Here is a 9,216-nt window from a genome sequence, read left to right as displayed (position 1 = left end):
CAGGCAAGCACCCCTGTGTTCTCAAATGGGGCACTTGCCCTAGTGGAACGCCCCCTTATTAGGGGGTGTTCCACTGTACAAGCGCCCCCACTTTATAGTGGAGGCGCTTGTACAGTAAAACACCCATTTTTAAGGGCTTATACAAAAAAGTGGCATTTTATTGTAAAAGCATTCTTAATTTTTAGTAAGGTCGTTTGCACAGTAAAACGTCCCCATATGACACGTTTGATTAAAATGCATGCCTCTATTTCAAACGTTACTATTTTTTTTTTTTTTGGTAGTGACATAATTATAAATATTATACACCAATAATATAAACAGTACATATACATAATCCACGTGGAACAACATATAATCTAACAAATATATTTACTCAATTTTAAATAATATACTGGTTCCTGGCCAACACTTGTGCATATACAGAATAAACATTTTAACAGAGCTTGCATTACAACTATGCACATGAAAAATTAATCTGAGTCTTCCTATTTCCTACTGTTAGGAGTTCGTAGCATTTCTATTTCAGCTGGTGGGGAGGACTCAGACAGGCTCCGGAGTCTCAGAAGAACAATTATTTATATGATCTGTTGTGTCTGCATTTATATCCGATGCGTCCGCTAAGGTTGGAGTTGTTCTTGGACTTTTGATATGAAAGTATCCTACTATTCTAACTGCCTTCTTCCAAACACTTCCATCATCTGGAGCTACATTTCCTTCGTATGCATGCTGATGTTTCTGACGATTTATTGGTGAGAAATTTAGTGATAGTAGAAACAAATGGTGGAAGTGACAAAGGATATCAGATACAGCACCCAAAAGCTTTGGAGGCTCAGGGTTTGAGTGCTGTTGGAAGTTATGTTGGTTGAACACTCGTCCGTGGGAGTCAACCATTCGTCCTCCAGTACCTTTAACTTACCATTCTCTGATAGAATAAGAATGGCTTTCGAAAAATCCCTCGCTATTGGAGAGCCTTTCTGGAATACCTGCATAGAGAGAGAGAAAAGAAAATAATTTTATTACTTTCTGCAGAAAAGAAGGAGCGGATTTGGATTATAAAGAAGTTGAAGATTCATGAGTTGCTACTCACAAAGCCCAATCCTCCAAATCTGGTGGTGGGTCTGGTGCCAATGTAGCCGTTGCAGTACTTATTGAGGAAAACTTTCTTGTATGGGAGTTCAAGAAAGGCAGCAGAGATATTCGCTGGTGACATTCAATATGTTGTCTGTCTTGAAGAGAAGCACATTATTCAGGTATGTCCTTACAAATGAATCACCATCGCAACCAACTTTCAAGTTGTTCTTCTTTAGCCACTCTACATCTGTAACTTTGGGTTGCAGCCGTTGAACTGTCAGCATTGAAGACAGGCTAGCGGTGTAGCTTGATGTCAGGACCAACACCACAAAGAGCCATAGTACAATCACCAAACGACTCAGGTTGCTGTGTATTTTTTCCCCTGCAATATATCACCACGTGCTATGAGTGCTTTCAAGTCGCAAGCAAAACAAAAAATGAAATGAGACGTGTTATTGAGTTGCTTTCCTTAAATATCAAACCCCCATTTCGTCACGCACGTGTGTCTAAATGACCCTTCATACTTAAATATAACTATAAAATAAATCAGTTGAAATTACAGAACTTAAACCCCCATATCGTCACGCACCTAAATAACAGAACTTAAGTATCAAACTATTTTAAGTATCAAACCCCCATATCACTACAAATCAATACTAAACCCCCATACTAAAGTCGGTGAGTAGTTTATATTTAAGTATCAAACCCTCATATCGTCATGCACGTGTGTTTGGTACTTCGTGCCCTACTAGAGCATATACACTAGTGTATACACCCACTTATTACTTATTTTAAAGCAATATAGTTTATTGTGAGTTAGGACTTGTAAATGTTTAGCTTTGCTTTTTACACTCTTTAAAATCTTTCATCTAAAACATTCCCAAACCAGAAACTATATATATATATATAGAAATTTGATACTTACTATGAGCAAAGAAGAGAGAGGAGAAGGTGAACCAAAGCGCAGTGCTAATTTGGTTCTTCCAGGAGCCATTAAACTCTGGATTGCATTGACGCTCCAGGAACCAAACCACGAGCATTGTGTATATCAAGATGCCGCCAGTCGCCACCCACATTCCCACCGTGAAGGGCATCATAAACATCCATGCCGATGCTTCCGGTTTTGCCCGAACAATCATAGACAAACCTGACTCCGCAAACGGCATTGTAAAATCAACTTGTTGCATTCGGCCGGCTAGTAAGGTAATGTCGCCGATCAGAGCATCATATGACTTCCATTGTGTTTTTTCCCACACGACAAGCAAAAATATCTTTTATCAGAAACAAACAAATTGCAAACATATATAAAAGAAAAAAAAAAAAAAAACAAGTTTAATTAATTAATTTATTGCAAACTCATATAAAATAACGTTTTCATTTTAGCTAGTCAAAGATTTACTATTGTTCTTGAATGGTAGTTCAATTGGTTAGAGGCAACGCCTCATGAAGTGAAGGTGAAGGTCACTAATTCATATCTGTCTCATTTCCCTCTCCTCGTGCGGATATATATATAAAGATTTATTGCTCTTCCTAGATGCTACTCTATCGCTCTAAAAGGACCAACTAGTTAATATATAGACGGTAATTTTGCAGTGCATGGCTTAGCCAAGGAGGCCATCAAGCATGTCGTAGAGATTAGGTGGAGGAATGAAATCCCCCGTGTATCTATAATATTATAAAGAGAGAGGAAACTTTACCTCCTCTTTGATTGTATTTTTTTTTTTTTTTTTTTGAACGATTTATGGAATAAGATATTCAGTTTTTCCAAAAAAAAAAAAAAAAAAGTTAATGTATAGACAAAGAGAAACGTCCTCCAAATTCCTGTCATACCCTAATCAATCAATAAATAATGACAATGTTAATAATGATATGCTTAATTATTAAGTAAAAATTGTGGAAAACTTAAGATTCCCTGAGTCCAAAATTTCTTTATTTATTTATTTTTGTTTTGACTTTCTTTTTCATTTGGACCTTCCAATATGATCCGGCTTACATGCTGTTATTTTAATAACAACATGTATGCTGTAGTTGAATCAACGGTCAAGATTGAATTTTAAAGTTGACTTACTTTTATAAGCATTTAATAAGAGAGAGAAAATGAAAAAGAGATTTTGAAAAATTCAATCTTGACCGTTGATTCAACTACACCATACATGCTGTTATTTTAATAACAGCATGTAAGCCAAATCCCTTCCAATATATTTATGGAACTTATAGCGACACTATAATTAAGCTCCAATTTAATACAGATTCGAAATCTTCTAACCAAATTGTTAATTCATTTGGTGAGGATCACATTTGAAAAAAAAAAGGGTAAAGTCCACTTAACCCCCTCAAACTACTACCCCAATTAATGATAATTTACCCCTTAAACTATCAATTACGATAATTTACCCTCCAAACTGCCAAAACAATGACAATGTACTCCTGAATGCTAGCAAAATGACAAAATTATCCCTATAGAATTTTCAATAAGACAAAAATACCTTTAAAAATTTGAAAAAAAAATTAAAATTTAGTATTTTTATTTTTATTTTAGTAATGGTAATTTCATCATTTTTAAAAAATTTAGGGTACATTGTCATTGTTTTAGTAGTTTGGGCTGTAAATTGTCGTAATTGATAATTTGGGAGGTAGATTATCATTGGGGTAGTAGTTTGAAGGAGTTAAATAAACTTTACCCAAAAAAACAAAAAACAAAAATAATTGATTCGGTAAAGTTTTGAGGGGTGTTTCGGAAAAACAAAAAATTAAGAAATATTTTTAGGCAAATAAAAGAAGGAAAAAAGAAAAAGATTGGTGCTCCATGGTGGCAACAACTAATGTGGTGGTGACCTGACAGCCATGACAGCCACCACGAGGCTGTTGAACAACCTTGACAACCACCATGTGCATGGCTGCTGAATACCCCTATTACCACACAAGGTAAACAAGTACCTCACTGGCAGCCACCAAGACACAGTCGAATAGCCTTGGTGGCCACCACTGCAAGGCTGCCTAATAAATCAGCTCCGCCATCATTGGGTGGCCGACCACCACCATGCCAGTTGCTATTTTTTTTTTTTTAACAGTTTTTTTAATTTTTCTAATATATAATAAGGAAAGTCCACACCTAAAAAATTAAACCTAAAAATTTGGGTGTATGTTTAGTTATTTTTTGAGAAATGCCTTGCGTTTATGTATCGATAGTGATTTGTGTGAAGAGTTATGCATTTTGTTTTGAAAAATGTACTGATGGTGGGGGTTACATATGAAAATCTATATGTAACTAATATTTGAAAATGGAAAAGAGTTTTTGAAAATTTTGTCAAACTCTTAATAAACAATTCAAAACATTAAACTTTTCAAGCCACAACCCTTTTTAGAAAAATATAAATAAATTAAAATTTTAAAAATTTCACACCATAGGAATATTTTGAAAAATATAGGTGTAGAGGTTAATTTTTAGTTCAAAAAATTAAAAAGACTATATATATATATATATAGAGAGAGAGAGAGAGAGAGAGAGAGAAAAGTCTTCCAAATTCCTTTCATAACCTAATCAATCAATAAATAATGACAATAATGATATGCTAGTTAATGGACAAAGAGAAAAGTCCTCCAAATTCCTTTGATATGGAAAAGGATCCCCTTCAGTCCATTTTGGACTGACGGGTATCTAGTTAATGGCCAAAATTTCTTATAAGAAATTTAAGGGCCACAAATTGAAACACCTATCCTTGTAATAAAAAAAAACTATTATTTAAAGTTGAATAAAAATTAAAAATAATAAAAGCCATAGGGTGGCCGGCCACCCCATTTTTAACCACTGGGGTGGCCAACCACCCCAGATCGGCTGGTCTAGGGTGGTCGATGCCACCCCGATTGCCCTTGGGGGTGGCCGAGCCACCCGAAGGGTCAAATGAAAAAAAAAAAAAAAAAAAAAAAAATTACAGTGTTGGCCTTGACCACCCCCAAGGCCCTTGGGGTGGTTCGGCCACCCCCCAAGGGCCGGTCTGGGGTGGTCGAAGCCATCTTGTGGCCCTTGGGGGTGGTTTGGCCACCCCCAAAGACAAACCCAAATGAAAAAATTGGGTTTGCCTTTGGGGGTGGCCGAATCACCCCCAAGGGCCACCGAGGTGGCTTCGGCCACCCCAGTCTAGGTGGTTAAAAATGGGGTGGCTGGTCACCTCAATGGGGTGGTCCGGCTAGCCCTATGACTTTAAATATTGTTGTTTTTTTTATTAAACTTTAATAATAATTTATTATTTTTTTTATTACAAGAACATGTGTTCAATTTGTAGCCCTTACATTTCTTATAAGAAATCTTGACCATTAACTCGATATTCTCCGGTCCAAAATGGACTAGAAATGATCTTTTTCCCTTTCATACGGCCTAATATTCAATCAATAAATAATGACAAGAATTGATATGCTTAATTATTAAGTAAAAACTGTGGAAAAATTAATTAAGATTCCCTGGGTCCACAATTGATTTTTTTTTTTTTTGACTTTCTTTATTATTTGGACCGTCCAATATATTTATGGAACTTATAGCTACATTATAATTAAGCTCCAATTTGATACAGATTCGGAATCTTCTAACTAAATGCTAGGTAATTAATGAATATATACATTTGGTGATTAATATTCTAACCAAATTGTTAATTCAATTTGGTGAGGATCACATTTGAAAAAAGTGTTGGATGTGAAATCCACCAAAAGAAAATTGCTTGGGTAAAGTTTTGAGGGGTGTTTTGAAAAAACAAAAAATTAAGAAATATTTCTAAGCTTATAAAAGAAAGAAAAGGAAAAAGATTGCTGCTCAATGGTGGCAACAACTAACGTGGTGGTGACCTGACAACCACCACGACCCTGACAACCACCACATGCATGGCAGCTGAGTACCCCTGTTACTCACACTAGGTAAACAAGTAGCTCATTGGCAGCCACCAAGAGATAGTCGAATAGCCTTGGCAGCCACCACTGCGAGGCTGCCTAATAAATCGGTTCCGCCATCACTGGGTGGCCGACCACCATATGCAAGTTGTTTTTTTTTATTTTTTTATTTTTTTAATTTTTTTAATTTTTTTATTATTAATTTTTTTATACAGTTTTTTTAATTTTTCTAATATATAACAAGGAAAGTCCACACCTAAAAATTTGGGTGTATGTTTAATTATTTTTTGAGAAATGCCTTGTGTTTTATTTATTGATAGTGATTTGTGAGAAGAGTTATATATGCGTTTTGTTTTGAAAAATGTACCGATGGTGGAGGTTATATCTGAAAATCTATATGTAACTAATATTTGAAAATGGAAAAGAGGTTTTGAAAATTTTGTCAAACTCTTAATAATAATAACACTTTTTAGAAAATAATAATAATAAAAAAAATTAAAAAAATTCACATCATAGGAATATTTTGGAAAATATAGGTGTAGATCGAGGTTAATTTTTAGTTCAAAAAATTAAAAAGACTAGAAAGATTTAGCTAGCCACACTATTATCAAACACACAAGCTAGTCGTTTCCGTCATAGAGAGAGAGAGAAGGTGATTTTGACTATTAGGTCCACTAGCTAGGTAAGAAATTAAGGTGGCAAGTGGAAATTTGGCAAATATGAAGTCACCTCAACGTGGCTTGGGGAAATCAATATAAACAAAAAAGTCTATAAAAATTTTATTTCCATAATCTCCTGTTGGAAACTAATTTGATTTATAGATTCTCATCTATCAATATCACATGAAAATACATTTTTTCAAACAAACAAAAAAACCACTTTCCAAAACTATTATTAAACATACAATTAGTTGTTTACGCTGCGTGATGTTTTAACCAAAAAATATAAGTTTTTATGTACTAAATACTATGCAACACATGTACCAATATATGACGCCCAAAATAACACTAATATATAACTTAACATGCAGAATATATATAACAAGCTTTCTCGTTGTCTGAAGTAAAGAACTCAGTTCTAACTTTTTTGTTGGTGTGTTTTGGTGTTTTGTTTGTGTTGGAATGAAATTTTATTCATAAAAAAAATAATAATAATAAAAAACTGTTAAAAAAAAAACCTAAAAAAGAATATAAATTTTATTAATAAACCTATTTTCAAGGGAATATTAATATATATGTGAAGTTGTTACCTTGTTATAGACGTGTTGAACCAGGTCGTCGTAGGTGCCATTGTAGGGCTCCAATTCGTAAGGCAGATGATACTCTAAAAGGCTTAGCACCTCATGGAAAATTTGAATGCAAAAACCATCATATTTGTTCTGATTCGGTGTCTCTCCATACTCGACCTTCACAAACTTCTCGAACGTTGTTCTCCCCGGAACTCCAATCTTCAGTGGCTTCGCATTTGTCGGCATTTCCCAACCTTTCGGAGGACGATGTTGTAAGTTCCCAGGCCAAGTTACTGGACCAGCCAATCTTCTAGCTCTATCAGCAATATTACTACTTCCATTTTTCTCTTTTTCTACTATGTCAGCTGGGTTTTCCGAAAACCCATACTTTGTTTTCCAGTAATCTATTTCTTTGTAACTCTTCCCAATCACGTTTACGATCCTCAACATCGGAGTCTCCGACAGCCGGCCTTCTTCGAAACGTATTTTTCCACTTAAACCAGAGAAATTGCTTGATAACATCTTCTCTAACAACATCTTTGGACTTCCCATTTTCTGCATCGCTTTTATAACAATTCCAATGCTGTCGTATGCTCGCAGGGCATAAATTCCAGGCACAGAATTATCTTCTTCCGGATATTCACTTCTGAAATTATTCCGGAACTGGGAATAAAAATGATGATGCCTGCTGATCTCAGAATAGTTGGTCTTGATTCCCAACGCGCCTTCCATGGAGGAAATAACGGAGTTGTTAACAGAATCCAGCAAATTTGTAATGCTTTCTGCACTTATCCATGCCGAGTCCATCCCTACAAGTCCCATCGGCTTAGCTTCTCTGAACAAATGAGTCACCATCTCTAATGATGACTGAAGAACTATGAAAACCCGAGATTGGATTTGCAGTAGCTTATCAAGCTCTTCTTGGACGACTCTTACCGGATCAGAGAGAAAAGAAAATGGTGGAAGAACCAAACGGTACTCAATCTCCGAACCCACATTTTGGAGAGCCTCCGACAAAAGTTCCAACTTCCCAGAATCACCGGCATAGGGTTCATTTTCATAAATCGCCACGACCCTTTTCCAATTGTACGCTTGAACAATATCAGCAATGCATTGTATTTCTTCAGAACCATTTTTAGCCATTTGTATTAAGAAAGGCCAACGGAGTTGCATCAGCGATGGGTTAACGGCGGGTGCTGCAAATGAAATAACAGCAACTTGAGATTCATTTCCCATGTCGGCTACCACAGCTGCTTCCTGCCACGTGTGCATGCCGATAATCACTTTCACCTTCTTCTCTTTAATCATCTCTTCAGCTGCATGCAATCAGAATTAAGATATTCTCGTTAAAGTAATGATTAAGTTAATAAATTTACATCTTTCTTTTCGGCTCAAATTTTTGAAAAGTCATGATTTAAAATGTAATAGAATTGGTAATAAATAGCTAGAGATATACTAACCAATAGAAGTTACTCTATGAGGATGCTGGATAGAGAGGGAGAGTTTGTGAGTCTTGGACTTTTTGTTGAAGTTCTGAACCGCAATTTCCATGCCGATTTTCTCTTCTTTGCCTATGCGGGAATTAACATCAATGATAGCACCTATATTCATAACTTCTTTAGCAATGGCGGCTTCACCTCCATGGTAGAGAACGAAAAGAAAAGAGACGAGTGCAAGAAAGAGTAGTACTGATGATCTTGAGATTTTGCTGACCATTACAACTGACCAAGCCATTGCGGGAAATTTTGGTATAGCGAGTTAATCAGTACTGATTCCGGTTTTAATGGGTTTTTCTGGTTTCTTGCTGATTATCAAACTAAAACTAAATCAATGTGATTGGTTTCTAGGAAAACGAAGGAAATTGGTAGGAAACTGGGCGTGAAAGTTCATTTCTTTGACTTGGTTTGCTAGAAGACAACATTAATTAATTACTCGGTTACGTACAGTGCACGCTAGCAGTTTGTAATCTACAACTTAGACTTGTCGCTGGGTCGTTCTTAAATGGTGGCAAAATTCCATCATGTTGGCATGTGAATCTG

The 9,216-nt window shown here is 35.7% G+C and overlaps 1 pseudogene; it reads right to left on the bottom strand.

Annotated features, from left to right (window-relative positions):
- Positions 1-485: 485 nt before the first annotated feature.
- Positions 486-8,911, bottom strand: LOC148589825 (glutamate receptor 2.9-like; annotated as a pseudogene).
- Positions 8,912-9,216: the final 305 nt, after the last annotated feature.

The sequence above is a fragment of the Corylus avellana genome, chromosome 1, assembly GCF_965113065.1.
Source record: "Corylus avellana chromosome 1, dhCorAvel1.hap1.2, whole genome shotgun sequence".
Taxonomy (NCBI): Eukaryota; Viridiplantae; Streptophyta; class Magnoliopsida; order Fagales; family Betulaceae; genus Corylus; species Corylus avellana.
This window is presented reverse-complemented; position numbering and strand designations above follow the sequence as displayed.